This window comes from Manacus candei, unplaced genomic scaffold, assembly GCF_025592945.1.
Source record: "Manacus candei isolate 608988 ecotype Guabito, Panama unplaced genomic scaffold, ASM2559294v1 h1tg000179l, whole genome shotgun sequence".
Taxonomy (NCBI): Eukaryota; Metazoa; Chordata; class Aves; order Passeriformes; family Pipridae; genus Manacus; species Manacus candei.
Genome location: NW_026138227.1, coordinates 128,899 through 144,640, shown reverse-complemented (window position 1 = coordinate 144,640; position 15,742 = coordinate 128,899). Strand labels below are relative to the sequence as shown.

Below are 15,742 nucleotides of genomic sequence, written 5' to 3'. Positions count from 1 at the left end.
TAGGGGCTCTGGGGTCCCTCTCCTGGCTCGGGGTCCCTCTCCTGGCTCGGGGTCCCTCTCCCTGCCGGCACAGGAGCTGCTGCCGCCCCAGCAAGAGGCAGAGGAGTCGCTGCCCAGAAGCAAGAACTCACTGAGAGCTGAACTGGGGCCGTGTGGGCAGGGCCAGAGGGGAGCAAAGGAAGGGATTTGTTGCTAAGAAAAGAAATAAAGTTTGGGTCATTTGTTGGGGAGATTTGTGTCAGTTTCTGATCATTTTTGGGGGTTATTTTTAGTGAGTTTCTGGTCATTTTTGGGGGAGATTTGGGTCAGTTTCTGGTCATTTTTCGGGATGATTTGGGTGAGTTTTGGGTTTATTTTTGTGGTAATTTTGGGTCAGTTTCTGGTCATTTTTTGGGGTGATTGGGCTGATCTTTGGGTCATTTTTTTGGGGAGATTTGGGTGAGTCTTGGTGTCAGTGTTTTGGGGTTTTGGGGTCAGTTTCTGGTCATATCTGGGGCTGATTTTGTATCATTTTGGGTCAGTTTTGGGGGGGGTTTTTTGCATTTTTAGGTCAGGTTTTGGGCCAATTTGGAGTTAGTTTTTGAGGTGATTTGGGCCAGTTTTGGGTCAGTTCTGGATCAATTTTTGGAGTGAATTGGATCAGTTTTTGTGTCACTTTTTGGGGAGATTTGGGTGAGTTCTGGGTCATTTTGGGGGAGATTTGAATCAGTTTCTGGTAGTTTTTTGGGGAGACTTGGGTGAGTTCTGGGTCTCTCCTGATTGTAATTCCTTCAGGCTCCTCTCCTGATTTTAATTTTTTTAGGCTCTTCTCCTCATTTTAATTTTTTAGGCTCCTCTCCTGATTTTAATTTTTTTAGTCCCCTCTCCTGATTTTAATTTTTTTAGTCCCCTCTCCTGATTTTAATTTTTTTAGTCCCCTCTCCTGATTTTAATTTTTTTAGTCCCGTGTCCTGATTTTAATTTTTTCAGGCTCCTCTCCTGATTTTAATTTTTTTAGGCTCCTCTCCTGATTTTTATTGTATTAGTCCCGTGTCCTGATTTTAATTTTTTCAGGCTCCTCTCCTGTTTTTAATTTTTTTAGGCTCTTCTCCTGATTGTAATTTTTTTAGGCTCTTCTCTTGATTTTAATTCTCTTAGGTTCTTCTCCTGATTTTAATTCTCTTGGGCTCTCCTCCTGATTTTTATATTTTTAGACTCTTCTCCTGATTTTCATTTTTTTTAGGCTCTTCCCCTGATTTTCATTTTTTTTTTAGGCTCTTCTCCTGATTTTAATTCTCTTAGGAGAAGAGCCTAGAGAATTAAAACCAGGAGAAGAGCCTAATTACACAAGTAAATTTTCAAACCACCAGCAATCACAAGCCAATTATCCGATTTCCCAAAAGAACTACACGAACAAATACGGTTATAAAACAAAAAAAAAATGCCATAAGTAAAAAATCGCATAGCAACAGTGCCCCCTGGTGACAGAGAAAAAGAATTGCACATATATTTGAGATGAAATACTGCCACCTGCTGACGGAAAACAGGAACTGCATTGAAAAAATTTTGAACAGCGCATGCGCAGTCGTTGGCAAAACGCCGGCGATCACGTGGTAAGTAAGGGCAGGCAGGAGAGGGACCGGCGACGCATGCGCAGTGGCTCTCGTGCCGGTGCAGCGCTCCCTGCTCGAGTTAAGGGCCGGTTCCGGCGGCAGGGCGGGACTCGCGGCCTCCCGTCTGTCCCGGGGTGTGCGGGGGGGGAATAACGTGAAGATTTCTTGGGGTGAAAGCGCAGAAATTAGCGAGGAGGGACGCTAATTTGGGTAAACTCGGTCACCGGAAGTAGTGAGCGACCGGAAGTCCTCCAAGGCCCCGGCCCGGAAGTCCGCCAAGCCCACAGTAAAGATGGCGCCGCCAGGACCGGAACGACCACACTAAAGATGGCGGCGAGAGGCTTCCGCCGCGACCCGGTCCCCCACCCCGCGCCCGCAGCGCCGTCTCGCCGCGCTGCTTCCCGCTGCGGGGACAGGGCGGGGCGCTCGGCGGCGCCGGGCGCGGGCGGCAGGTTCGTGGGCGGCGGCAGGCACCGGCGCCGGCAGCCCCCGTCTCGGGGCCGCGGCGCGCGAGGACCGCATGGCGCGCACGTCGCGCCGCCCTCTCGCCCCGCTCCGCTCCCGCTCCCGCCCCTGCCCCCGCTTCTGCCCCGCTCGCTCCCGCCGTGCCCTGGAGATGCTATCGGGGCTGCGCCGCCGCCTTCCCCCCCCGGAAGCGACCCACGGCGGCAGATTCGACGGAGATCGACCCCGGGGTAAGCTGGGCGCGTCCAAAGGCGCCGCGGGTCTCGCCAAGGAGGGGAGGGGGGGGGGGAGGCGCGCGGCTGCAGTACCGCTCCCGGCCGTGTCCGCCAGGCGGCGACTGTGAGGCAGGGCCCGGCGCTCGGCGGCGCTCTTGCAAGCGACGCCCCTGGCAAAGCGGCGCTGCTTGGGCACTGCCGGCCTTCCCCCGGAGTGCCCGGGCTGGCCCAGCACCTGGCCGAACCTCTTAGGGAAGAGGCAAGGAACAACTGCGCTTCTTCTGCCCTTTCTTTAGCCCGGGACTGGAACACAGACAAAATCAAGGGGCTCTTGGACCTGTGCAGGCTCCGAGCAGTTTTCAGCCTTCCTTAGCAGGGCATTCTCACCCTCCGAAAAGCTGAAAGGCTTTAACAGCTGGAGACGCGCCTGCAGCTGTGCAGATTAATGTAGTTTCTTTTAGGAAATGAAGGGGAAGTTTTCCTGTTGGGAGCCTAAATACCGAGTCTACTCTGCTTTTTCAATCAGGTGACGAAGCTTAGGGAAGAAAAGACCAAAGGCCTCGAGGTGAGTACATTCTACCGAGTTCTGCTTTTCTGGCATCGGTTTGGGAAAATCACGTGAAATTCTAAAAAGCTTCTCTCCGTGTTTTCTAGTTGTTTTTTCAGCCTTGCTCTAAGTTTCATGTAGAAAAGGGCATAGAATTATTAGAACAGACAAACTAGACTTCCTCGGGAGAGATGGAAGAAAAGTCTGCTGATTCCAGTTCTGCTTTTCTTGTCTTCCCTTCGACTGTCGTTTTCTCTCCCCTGCTGTTCAAATAGGCTGCAGTTAATTGCTCTGCTGAAGAGTTTGCTGTCCTAAGTGTCTGTCAAATTGATGCCTTCAACTCAAGACAGCACCTGCTCCTTAGTTACAAAAAGTTCCTCACAGGAAATGTTCAGGCGTGCCCATAAATCTCCTCGCTGTTTGTTTGGGAGAACAGGCTTTTCTCGTCTGTAACAGAACAGTCGTGTCATCTGCTCTGGAATGCTGGTGGCAATCTAGTCAGAAGAGGACCCCGTGCTTCACTAATTTTCCCTTTTTGTTGTTGGGGGTGACTTCTTCCCAGGCATGTTATTCTTGACCCCCCGGGGCAAACGGAGGTGTCAGCGTCAGGAGCCATCCTAACTGAGGCCCTGGGAGGTCAGTGCTTTTTGTGGGACTGGACGGTGAAGCTGTCTGTGGGAATGACCTGGCTATGGCTCAGGGTAGTCCTAATTAAGGTGTCTTTTACTCCGTGTTCCCAGGCTGCCTCTTTCCCTTCGGTCGCCGTGGGACGCCTCTGGCAGGACTAACCCTGTGGCTTTTATGTCCAACGTGCTGTGCTGTGTGTGCCTGCAGGTAAGAAAAGCTGGGAGTGCAGTCCCTCTGCTTTGGTTGCTGTGTCTCTTTGGGAGTGATTTTGGAGGGGAATCCCAGAGCGATTTGGTTTGAAGGGGACCTTCAAAGGCCAGCCTGTCTTCCGTGGGCAGGGACACCTTCCACTGTCCCCGGTTGCTGCGAGTCCCGTCCAGCCTGGCCTGGAACACTTGCAGGGATGGGGCAGGCTCAGCTTCCCTGTGCAGTGTGCTCTGATATCTCTCCACTGGCATCCTGAAAAATTTTGTCAGCACGTTTTGTGTGACAATGGTAAGCGGGACCTGGGTGAAAATTGGGGTTCTCTGAGGTGCAGAGGGAAAGAATTCTCCTTTGAAGTCCAATGTAATTCAGTTTTGCACGAGTCTTGTCTGACTTATGTTTGAATTGCTTTCTATTCTAGGCAGTTCTTTTAAATTAAACTTTTGTGTCTCCCCCCCAGTATCTTGTACAAGACAAAGCTACCTTTCCTCGTGGGAACGGACTGGCCGGGCTTTGGCAATCTGGCCCCTCGAAAGACTAAGTGACCTCTTCCAACAGGGGAAGACTTTCTGGCAAGCGGTGCCAGGAAGAACTGGAGTTTCTGGAGAATAAAAGCTGGAAGCGTGCCCCTGAAAATCCCCAGCCCTGGGTGGTCAGTGGTCTGACTTGCACGGACCGGTGGCCTTGGCCAGGAGCGGTCCTGCGGGAAGCGCCTTTGCCCAGGCTGTAATTTTAATTTCCCTTGGATGCTTGGCAAAGCCCCTCTGGGTGAGCCCCAGTGCCTGGCAGGAGCAGAGCGGGCTTCCAGGGAGGTATTCACCTGGTCAGCGTCAGGAACCATCCTACCTGAGGCCTCGGTGAGTGCTTTTTGGACGACTGGACGGTGAAGCTGTCTGTGGGAATGACCTGGCTATGGCTCAGGGTAGTCCTAATTAAGGTGTCTTTTACTCCGTGTTCCCAGGCTCCCTCTTTCCCTTCGGTCGCCGTGGGTGTGCCGGACGCCTCTGGCAGGACTAACCCTGTGGCTTTTATGTCCAACGTGCTGTGCTGTGTGTGCCTGCAGGTAAGAAAAGCTGGGAGTGCAGTCCCTCTGCTTTGGTTGCTGTGTCTCTTTGGGAGTGATTTTGGAGGGGAATCCCAGAGCGATTTGGTTTGAAGGGGACCTTCAAAGGCCAGCCTGTCTTCCGTGGGCAGGGACACCTTCCACTGTCCCCGGTTGCTGCGAGTCCCGTCCAGCCTGGCCTGGAACACTTGCAGGGATGGGGCAGGCTCAGCTTCCCTGTGCAGTGTGCTCTAATAGCTCTCCACTGGCATCGTGAAAAATGTTGTCAGCGTGTTTTGTTGGACGACGGTAAGCAGGACCTGGGTGAAAAGGACATTCTCTGAGGTGCTGGGAGAAGGAGGACTCGTGCGGGCACCTGCAGAGACAGCGGGAACGGGAGCGTGCTGCGGAGGAGGGAAATTCCAGGGGGTGGGTGCCGAGAAATTTGGCCTTCCCTCGCCCTGTGCTCTGCACTTAGCAGTGGGTCAAGTGCAGAAGTTTCCTGGGGACCCTGGGAAATGATGCCGGGTCTGCCAAGAAAAGTGGGGCCAAAGGAGCAGGACCTGGGTCTGCCAGCGTGGGAGAAACAAGGGACGGGTCATCCTCTGCCTCCAGGAGGGAGGGCAGCAGGAAAGGCCACGGACTAAAGCACTCAAGTGCCGTTCCCCAGGGAGCCCCTGCCCAGACCTGAACTTGCTTCTGCACTTGCTGTCCCTTTCCCAGCGGAGCCGAAGCGTCGGGTGCCGCTGCCGGGGGGATGGAGCTGCCAAGGACAAGCTGGGAGGGTGTTTGCGAGGGAAGGGGGTAGAAGGAGCTCTTGATGTGCTTTTTTTACTTCTTCATCCCACAGAATTGCCACGAGAGGAAATACTTCAGAGGGGCTTCCCTCCAGATAAGGCCTGAAGATGCCAGGAGGTTTCAGCCGGGAGGAAAGGAGCTGTGGAAGAAAAGCAGCCTAAAAACAGCCAGTGGGGATCATCAGGTTTTCCAGCCAAGAAGAACAAGGAGAGAGATGAGGGAATCGGGTTCCAATTCCTAATGCTTTGGTGGGTGCAGGAATGATTTCTGTGTGTTTTCCAGTCCCTTTGGATTCCTGGGATGATTTTAAAATGATGGCTTTAGCAATCAACTAAATCGCAGATGTTGTTTTTGAGAGGAAATGATGCCAAAGAAATGCAGAGTTTTGGGTCAGTTTTGGGGATGATTTGGGTCAGTTTTTGGGGTCAGTTTGGGGTCATTGTTTGGGGTGATTTGGGTCAGCTTTTGGGATGATTGGGGTCAGTTTTGGGTCAGCTTTTGGGATGATTGGGGTCAGGTTTTGGGGTCAGTTTTGGGTCAGCTTTTGGGGTGATTTGGGTCGGTTTTGGGTCAATTTTTGGGGAGCACTGGGTGTTACTGGGGGTTGTTCAGGAGCACTGGGTGTTACTGGGGTGTACTGGGGAGCACTGGGTGTTACTGAGGGTTGTTGGGGAGCACTGGGTGTTACTGGGGAGCACTGGGAGAGAAAATGAAAAATAAAGAGAATAAAAAATAAACGAAGTAAAGAAGGAAATATAAAAAAGAAAATTTAAAAAAAAAAGGCAAAAAAACTAAAAAGGAAATAAAATGAAAATGAAATAAGAGAGAAAAAAAAAAAAAAGAAACCCCTTCTTGGGCACCCCGTTTCCTCTCCTCCCCCCCCCCCCGAACCGTAAATTGCGGGGTCATCACCCCTAAAATGTGAGAAGGGGACCCCGAAATGTGGGTGAGGGAACCCCAGGGAGCCGGAAAAGTGGAGGGGGAGCCGCAGTAAGAAAGCGAAGCCGGGCGGTCGGGCGGCGGGGTGGGGGGGTGCGCATGCGCAGTCGTTGGCAAGACGCCGGCGATCACGTGGTAAGTAAGGGCAGGCAGGAGAGGGACCGGCGACGCATGCGCAGTGGCTCTCGTGCCGGTGCAGCGCGCCCTGCTCGAGTTAAGGGCCGGTTCCGGCGGCAGGGCGGGACTCGCGGCCTCCCGTCTGTCCCGGGGTGTGCGGGGGGGGAATAACGTGAATTTCTCCTGATTTTAATTCTCTTGGGCTCTTGTCCTCATTTTAATTTTTTTAAGGCTCTTGTCCTGATTTTAATTTTTTGAAGGCTCTTGTCCTGATTTTAATTTTTTTAAGGCTCTTCTCCTAAATTTAATTTTTTTAAGGCTCTTGTCCTGATTTTAATTCTCTTGGTTCAAACCATTTCCTAATAAGTCAGTTTTAATGAAGTGTTTTCCAGTCCCTTTGGATTCCTGAGATGATTTTAAAATGATGGCTTTAGCAATCAACTAAATCGCAGATGTTGTTTTTGAGAGGAAATGATGCCAAAGAAATGCAGAGAGAGAGCATGGAATCATCCTGGGATCCTGGAGTGGTTTGGGTTGGAAAGGATCTCAGGGATCATCTCCTTCCACCCCCTGCCCCAGGCAGGGACACCTTCTAATAGACCTCCAGCCTGGCCTTGGCCACTTGCAGGGATGGGGCAGCCACAACTTCTCTGTGCCAGGCCACCTCCCCACCCTCCCAGGGAAGAATGTCTCCCTTCTGTGCAATCTTTCCCTTTCTTCTCTGCAGGAAGTGGGCTGGGACAAGGGAATTGGCTCCCACGAGGCCGAGGATGAGAGCGGGCTGTGCACAGGGGACAACTTCCACTTCCGAACGGGGAAGGGCCCCTTCGTGCCCACCCCTGGCAAACTGGGACAGAGTAACATCTGCCTGCAGCTGGCTGGAGTTCCCGTTGGCTCTGGGCTTTCAGCCCGCCGGGGCTGCGGCGGGAGCCGCGCGGAGGGAACGGGGGCCGGGGCCGCGCCGAGGGCCGGGGCCGGGCTGAGCGGGCGGGGCGGGGCCGCAGGGCCAGGCGGGCTGGGATTGGGCGGAGGCGCTCGAGTGCTGATTGGGCAGCGCTGCCAGCCCGCGGTATAAAGGGCCGGCGGGGCAGGTGGGGGCGGTTGTGTGTGGGGGCTGAGGGTGCGGCTCCGCTGCTGCCCGGGCTGCGGAGGGGAGAGCGCCTTGGCCGCTGGGTTTGTGCACCGGGGCAGCCGGGGGCGTTTAGGGGCGCCTTGTGCTGGGCGGCGGGGCCCGGGTAAGCCCCTTACCTGCCGGGTGCCCCCGGGGAGAGCCGTGGCATGGCTGTGGGTCCTGTGCTCTCTGGGTGTCTGAGGGTTTGCTTTGGGATCCCAAACCCTTTCCCCGTGCAGGGTTATGAGGCAAAGACTGCTTTAACTTGGTTTTTTGGTGCTGCGTTAATGCTTTTTGCTCGTTCTGTGTCCATTTGCAGCCTCGCTCGTGGTTTCCCCTGGTGTGGAGGCGAGTTGTGCTTCCTGCTGGGAGAGAGAACGGCCTTGGGAAGCTGCTCCATGAGCCACAGCTGTGCCGAGCCCGGCAGTCTGTCCAGGTAAGAGCAGGGCTTCTACTGCCCGTGAGGAGCTGGGTTTGCTGTTGGAAGATAGAATGTGCCTATGCCTTTAAATGCAAGGACAGGCAGAAGCCGGGAGGGACCCTGAGCAGGTTTGGTGGCACGACAGCAGTTTGAAAAGACCTTGACTGTGGGAGAAATGTCCAGGAAAACGATTCCTTTTTTGCAGGGAGGCAGTTTGCGAGGACAGGGGGGTTGCTGTGCTCTCTAGCAAAACTACTGACCTTGGGATGTCTAGGGTGGGGAGATGCTGGCCACGTGTGGGCTGGAGCAAAGGTGTGTGGGTGCCTGTGTGTGACAGCCGTGGGTGTGCAGGAAGGGGGGTTCTGGTGCCATTGGAGCTGCCAGGGAGCCAAAAGGGGCACGGTTGTCTGAAAAAGGCAAAAAGTCTCAGTCTCTGTTGACACGTGTACCAAAGGAGATGCAAATTTTCCCTTTCTCGTTGCAGACTTCGCAAAGCTCCCCAGGAAAGGAAGCTTTATATTCCTCCCCAGCTTTATGCTAAAGGTTTCCTTCCTCCTGTCTCAGCACCCTTTCTGCTGTTGGGAGAGCACGAGGTGGATGGAGAGGATCCCCAGGCATCTGCAGGCACAAGGGACTCATACAACTGCGATTTTCCTCCAGCCCTCGTGAAAGGGACTTCCAGGATACTCTTGGGAATGTACCAGCTCTCCTGCTGGAGCTTTTCTATGGAATATTTGAACACAAAGGGTAAAACTAAAGTCAGGTCTGTTCTGGAGTATGTTACACTTGTGCAAAACTCCGTTCTTCTGTTTATTTTCTGTTCTGGAAAGAACAGTCTGGGGTTCCTGGGCACTTCCTATTGAGTGATTCCATGAAAATAATTTTGTACTGAAAGGGGAAAGGAGCTGTCTGTGGGAGGTCAGGTGTCCATGATAAAAGCTTTATGCTTTTCAGTCAGATAAGCCTTAAAATATCTCACAGTGTATAGGAATGCCTGGCTTCTAAAAGTCACCAGCTGAGTCTTAGAGGCTCCTTTGAAGAGCTGTTTTCAGGCAGGCAAATTGCCCCCCCCAGGAGGGACTCTGTGCCTGCTCTCCCGTGGCTCCAAGGGATCTCTGACCCTTCACGCCGGCACCGAGATTTTCTCGGGAAGGGCCTCAGATCCCCGGACCAGTCTGGGACACAGGCAAGATCCCCCTGCATTTTGGGACCAAATTGGCCCCTGGAGGGACAGTGCTGTTGGTGCCCCCCGGGTTGGGGCACCCCGAGGACTCCAGCGCGCACCGAAAGGATTATTCGGGGAGATCCTCGGGGTGCCCGGCCCTGGGGAGCTCAAAGCAAGGTCCCTGCCATGGATTCAGGCATTGCTGAGAGTATCCCAGGGGTCCCTGTCCCTGCTAGACAGGGAGCTCTCTAATGGGCTGTAATTGGGTTCTAAAAGTGGTGCTCCAAGTGCCAAAGAAGTGTGGGATTGGGATTAAGAAATGAGCAGTGAGGGTGCAATTGGCTGTTTTCTCTGGAATGTGACTGTGAGAGCTGCAGGAGTGCCAGGTGTGTGTTCCAGTCCCCAGCATTTGGTTTGCACATGTCCTGCTCAGACACAAGTACAATTTCCTCAGTCCTGAACACAGCAGAATGAGAATTATGGACTGGCAGTGTTAAGGTGATTGGTGTGACAGGGGTCAAACTGGGAAAACATTGGGGAATTCCTCAGTTTGTGTTTTTGCCAAACTCACCCAAACCTCTGCTAGGAAGTGATGGGCTGGAAAAGTTGAGGCAGAAATGGAATTGAAAACTGGGGCTCTTGACACTGTAATTGCTGAAACTAAATGTGTCCAAGCAGCAGCTCTTGTTGTGCAGGGAATAACTCCTGTCAGCAGCAAGGCCCTGACTGAAGTGGCAGCTGCAGTTGTTCCTGTGGTATGGGCCAGTGGAGCTGCAGGAGAGTGGAAGAGGGCAGAACCTGTAGGTATTACCCCTGATGTGGGATCTCTATGGGTAAGGCCAACCCAGTATCCTTTAAAATCAGAATGCCAGACTGGATTGGTTGCAGGAACAGCTAAATTGGCTCCTCCTGGTTTGCTTGTAGGACGTGAATGCAAGAACCTGCCAAGAAAACCAGTGGACAAGATGATTGATTAGTGCAGGACCTGAGAGAAGCACCTTGAATGACAACCTGGAGGAGTTTCCAGTATTGGATTTAAAAGATGGCCTTTGCATCTCCTTGAGCAAGGAAAGCCAAGAAAGCTTTGCTTTTGCAGGAGAAAATGGGGCAAGCAGGCAGGAAGAAGAGAAGCCCCGTGACTCCTCCCTGAGCCCCAGACAGCCCATGAACTGCCTTGCTGGGAATGGTGGGACGGGCTGGACTCTGCATTGCTCCCTCGGGATGTGTGGTAAGACTGTTATGGCGACTTTTTGAATAGATGGTGCAAGGGCAGCCTTTAAGCAGCTGAAGCATTCCCTGAGGAGAGCTCTGGGTCTGCCAGATGTGTCAGAACTGTTGGAAGCATCTTTGGTGGGGAGGGCAAACAAAGGCCAAGGTGTGCAGTGACCCCCCTGAGAAGGGACTTTCAGTTAATGGCATCCCTGATGGTGAACTTTGTGGGCTGTTCCCCCTGTAGGGCAGGTGATAGTCCCAGCTCCAGTTATGGGAAAAATGGTTAAAAGGGAGCCCCAAAAGCTGGAAGTCCTCCTGGAGGCTCCTGGCAAAGAGAGTTTGCTGCGTTCCCCCTGACAGAAGGACAGTGATAGCTTTTGAGTGCTGGTAGATCCTTTTAATAGATAGCCTTGAGTGTGTCCTTGTTGCACCAGTAGGACTTATCAAAGTCCCCATATTCCAGGAGATAGACACATTGAAGTTTAAAATATTCTTCCTAATCCTTTGTTGGCTTGAGGCTCTCCCCTCAGGGACTGCAGGAACTCCTGGTGCCGCCTGGGCCGATGGATTGGACGCCCCAGCCCCTCCGTTCCTGCCCAGCCACTGGGGCCGTGTCCAGTGGTGGCACTGCCAGCCCTGCAGGTGAAGTGGGAAGGGCCTTTGCAGGTCTGGTGGGTCACATTTATAGCAGGTAAAGTTGCAGTAAAAGGACCTGGGGTCTGTTATTCTTGAGTTCAGAAAGCTCCTTTTGATTGGTGAGCAGGACAAAGTGGATCCTTAAGAGTTCCCATCCGTGTTTGTGTCTCAGCCTGTGTTAGGATTCAGGGCTGTAGCTGTTGTTGTCACTGAGGAGTCAAACTGTGCTTTAAATAATGAGACCCTGGCCTGATGGCCCAGTGTTAAGAAAAAAGGGGGAATGCTCTCTGAGTGTTGAGATGTAACAAGGGCTAATCCTTTTTGCAGTGGGATGGAGCCTGGAAAGTGCACAGAGCTGAGCCCAGGGATTGAAAGGGACCAAGCAAGGGAGGTGAAGAAAGAAGGAAGAAGGGAAGTGAGGCAGCAGGCAAGCAGCACCAAGTTGCTGTGTAAGCAGGTGAGTTGTGTTGAGGTTCCTCAGGCAGGCACTGAGGACTTGGAGGGCTCCAGACAGAGCAGACCTGGGAAGGCCCTCGGTGAAGCCCCTCAGAAACCTGAAGCCCCTGGGCCTTTTGGGGAGCCTGAGCTATTGCAGCCCTGGGGATGGCTTTGGTTTCCTTCTCTCCTCAGAGTAAAACTCTGTGGGGGAGTCTGTGATCTCCCTGACTTTTGTGTCATAACTGAAACTTGGAAGGAAGTTGACCTTGTGTAGTTTCCCAACTGACTTGGCCGGGTTGAACCAGCAGTGCCAGATTGTTGTAGTGTGCAGGGTGTTGTTTGTGTCTGAGCAGTTTGGGGTTGATTTGCCAAGGGGAGCCATGGAATGTTATGGTGTTTTTGTCCCAATATTTGGAGGCAGTGCCCTGGATGAGTTGATTTCTGCCTCACTCCCTGATATCTGAGTTAGGAGATGTACCAAGAACTGGTAGTTTTTGCAGTGGGATGTTCCCTAGAAAGTGCATGGAGCTGAGCCAAGGAACTTAAAGGGACTGAGCAAGCAAAGTCAAGAAAGAATGAAGAAGGGAACTGAGGCAGCAGCCAAGCAGCACCAAGCTCCTCTACAACCAGGTGAGTTGTCTTGAAGTTGATAAGGTGGTCACTGAGAACTTTGGGGTCTGCAGGCACAGGTGACCACCAGAGACCCCCAATGGAGCCCCTCAGAGAACTTATAAGGGTTTGTGTAGATGGGAACAGGTGTTGGGAGTGTCCTGAATGTGCAACAGGAATGCAGGGAAGGAAAATGAACCCTCCTGTCATGCTGACCCCTCCCATCAGCTGCAGTGGAGACCCCTCCGTGTGCCCTTTGGGAGCGGATTGCCAGGACCCCCGTGGGGCTGGGATCATGGCAGGGTGTTGTAAGCAAGGAACGCCTGGCTTCTAAAAGTCACCAGCTGAGTCTTAGAGGCTCCTTTGAAGAGCTGATTTCAGGCAGGCAAATTGCCCCCCAGGAGGGACTCTGTGCCTGCTCTCCCGTGGCTCCAAGGGATCTCTGGCCCTTCACGCCGGCACCGAGATTTTCTCGGGAAGGGCCTCAGATCTCCGGACCAGTCTGGGACACAGGCAAGATCCCCCTGCATTTTGGGACCAAATTGGCCCCTGGAGGGACAGTGCTGTTGGTGCCCCCCGGGTTGGGGCACCCCGAGGACTCCAGCGCGCACCGAAAGGATTATTCGGGGAGATCCTCGGGGTGCCCGGCCCTGGGGAGCTCAAAGCAAGGTCCCTGCCATGGATTCAGGCATTGCTGAGAGTATCCCAGGGGTCCCTGTCCCTGCTAGACAGGGAGCTCTCTAATGGGCTGTAATTGGGTTCTAAAAGTGGTGCTCCAAGTGCCAAACAAGTGTGGGATTGGGATTAAGAAATGAGCAGTGAGGGTGCAATTGGCTGTTTTCTCTGGAATGTGACTGTGAGAGCTGCAGGAGTGCCAGGTGTGTGTTCCAGTCCCCAGCATTTGGTTTGCACATGTCCTGCTCAGACACAAGTACAATTTCCTCAGTCCTGAACACAGCAGAATGAGAATTATGGACTGGCAGTGTTAAGGTGATTGGTGTGACAGGGGTCAAACTGGGAAAACATTGGGGAATTCCTCAGTTTGTGTTTTTGCCAAACTCACCCAAACCTCTGCTAGGAAGTGATGGGCTGGAAAAGTTGAGGCAGAAATGGAATTGAAAACTGGGGCTCTTGACACTGTAATTGCTGAAACTAAATGTGTCCAAGCAGCAGCTCTTGTTGTGCAGGGAATAACTCCTGTCAGCAGCAAGGCCCTGACTGAAGTGGCAGCTGCAGTTGTTCCTGTGGTGTGGGCCAGTGGAGCTGCAGGAGAGTGGAAGAGGGCAGAACCTGTAGGTATTACCCCTGATGTGGGATCTCTATGGGTAAGGCCAACCCAGTATCCTTTAAAATCAGAATGCCAGACTGGATTGGTTGCAGGAACAGCTAAATTGGCTCCTCCTGGTTTGCTTGTAGGACGTGAATGCAAGAACCTGCCAAGAAAACCAGTGGACAAGATGATTGATTAGTGCAGGACCTGAGAGAAGCACCTTGAATGACAACCTGGAGGAGTTTCCAGTATTGGATTTAAAAGATGGCCTTTGCATCTCCTTGAGCAAGGAAAGCCAAGAAAGCTTTGCTTTTGCAGGAGAAAATGGGGCAAGCAGGCAGGAAGAAGAGAAGCCCCGTGACTCCTCCCTGAGCCCCAGACAGCCCATGAACTGCCTTGCTGGGAATGGTGGGACGGGCTGGACTCTGCATTGCTCCCTCGGGATGTGTGGTAAGACTGTTATGGCGACTTTTTGAATAGATGGTGCAAGGGCAGCCTTTAAGCAGCTGAAGCATTCCCTGAGGAGAGCTCTGGGTCTGCCAGATGTGTCAGAACTGTTGGAAGCATCTTTGGTGGGGAGGGCAAACAAAGGCCAAGGTGTGCAGTGACCCCCCTGAGAAGGGACTTTCAGTTAATGGCATCCCTGATGGTGAACTTTGTGGGCTGTTCCCCCTGTAGGGCAGGTGATAGTCCCAGCTCCAGTTATGGGAAAAATGGTTAAAAGGGAGCCCCAAAAGCTGGAAGTCCTCCTGGAGGCTCCTGGCAAAGAGAGTTTGCTGCGTTCCCCCTGACAGAAGGACAGTGATAGCTTTTGAGTGCTGGTAGATCCTTTTAATAGATAGCCTTGAGTGTGTCCTTGTTGCACCAGTAGGACTTATCAAAGTCCCCATATTCCAGGAGATAGACACATTGAAGTTTAAAATATTCTTCCTAATCCTTTGTTGGCTTGAGGCTCTCCCCTCAGGAACTGCAGGAACTCCTGGTGCCGCCTGGGCCGATGGATTGGACGCCCCAGCCCCTCCGTTCCTGCCCAGCCACTGGGGCCGTGTCCAGTGGTGGCACTGCCAGCCCTGCAGGTGAAGTGGGAAGGGCCTTTGCAGGTCTGGTGGGTCACATTTATAGCAGGTAAAGTTGCAGTAAAAGGACCTGGGGTCTGTTATTCTTGAGTTCAGAAAGCTCCTTTTGATTGGTGAGCAGGACAAAGTGGATCCTTAAGAGTTCCCATCCGTGTTTGTGTCTCAGCCTGTGTTAGGATTCAGGGCTGTAGCTGTTGTTGTCACTGAGCAGTCAAACTGTGCTTTAAATAATGAGACCCTGGCCTGATGGCCCAGTGTCAAGGCAAAAGGTGGAATGCTCTCTGAGTGTTGAGATGTAACAAGGGCTAATCCTTTTTGCAGTGGGATGGAGCCTGGAAAGTGCACAGAGCTGAGCCCAGGGATTTAAAGGGACCAAGCAAGGGAGGTGAAGAAAGAAGGAAGAAGGGAAGTGAGGCAGCAGGCAAGCAGCACCAAGTTGCTGTGTAAGCAGGTGAGTTGTGTTGAGGTTCCTCAGGCAGGCACTGAGGACTTGGAGGGCTCCAGACAGAGCAGACCTGGGAAGGCCCTCGGTGAAGCCCCTCAGAAACCTGAAGCCCCTGGGCCTTTTGGGGAGCCTGAGCTATTGCAGCCCTGGGGATGGCTTTGGTTTCCTTCTCTCCTCAGAGTAAAACTCTGTGGGGGAGTCTGTGATCTCCCTGACTTTTGTGTCATAACTGAAACTTGGAAGGAAGTTGACCTTGTGTAGTTTCCCAACTGACTTGGCCGGGTTGAACCAGCAGTGCCAGATTGTTGTAGTGTGCAGGGTGTTGTTTGTGTCTGAGCAGTTTGGGGTTGATTTGCCAAGGGGAGCCATGGAATGTTATGGTGTTTTTGTCCCAATATTTGGAGGCAGTGCCCTGGATGAGTTGATTTCTGCCTCACTCCCTGATATCTGAGTTAGGAGATGTACCAAGAACTGGTAGTTTTTGCAGTGGGATGTTCCCTAGAAAGTGCATGGAGCTGAGCCAAGGAACTTAAAGGGACTGAGCAAGCAAAGTCAAGAAAGAATGAAGAAGGGAACTGAGGCAGCAGCCAAGCAGCACCAAGCTCCTCTACAACCAGGTGAGTTGTCTTGAAGTTGATAAGGTGGTCACTGAGAACTTTGGGGTCTGCAGGCACAGGTGACCACCAGAGACCCCCAATGGAGCCCCTCAGAGAACTTATAAGGGTTTGTGTAGATGGGAACAGGTGTTGGGAGTGTCCTGAATGTGCAACAGGAATGCAGGGAAGGAAAATGAACCCTCCTGTCATGCTGACC

General features: G+C 52.8%; 2 long non-coding RNA genes across 2 annotated transcripts in view; both read left to right on the top strand.

The window, feature by feature from the left end:
- Window positions 1–1,952: 1,952 nt before the first annotated feature.
- LOC127463898 (uncharacterized) lies at window positions 1,953–5,866 on the top strand. Its single transcript, XR_007901068.1, has 7 exons — window positions 1,953–2,287; window positions 2,799–2,837; window positions 3,382–3,455; window positions 3,560–3,653; window positions 4,209–4,507; window positions 4,612–4,713; window positions 5,543–5,866. It is a non-coding gene; the product is annotated as an uncharacterized LOC127463898 (long non-coding RNA).
- A 3,302-nt stretch (window positions 5,867–9,168) lies between these two features.
- The window catches only part of LOC127463899 (uncharacterized), a 28,950-nt gene continuing 22,376 nt past the window's right edge, over window positions 9,169–15,742 (top strand). The window contains exon 1 of the long non-coding RNA XR_007901069.1: window positions 9,169–9,629. This is a non-coding gene — a long non-coding RNA (uncharacterized LOC127463899). The remainder of the gene's footprint in view (window positions 9,630–15,742) is intronic.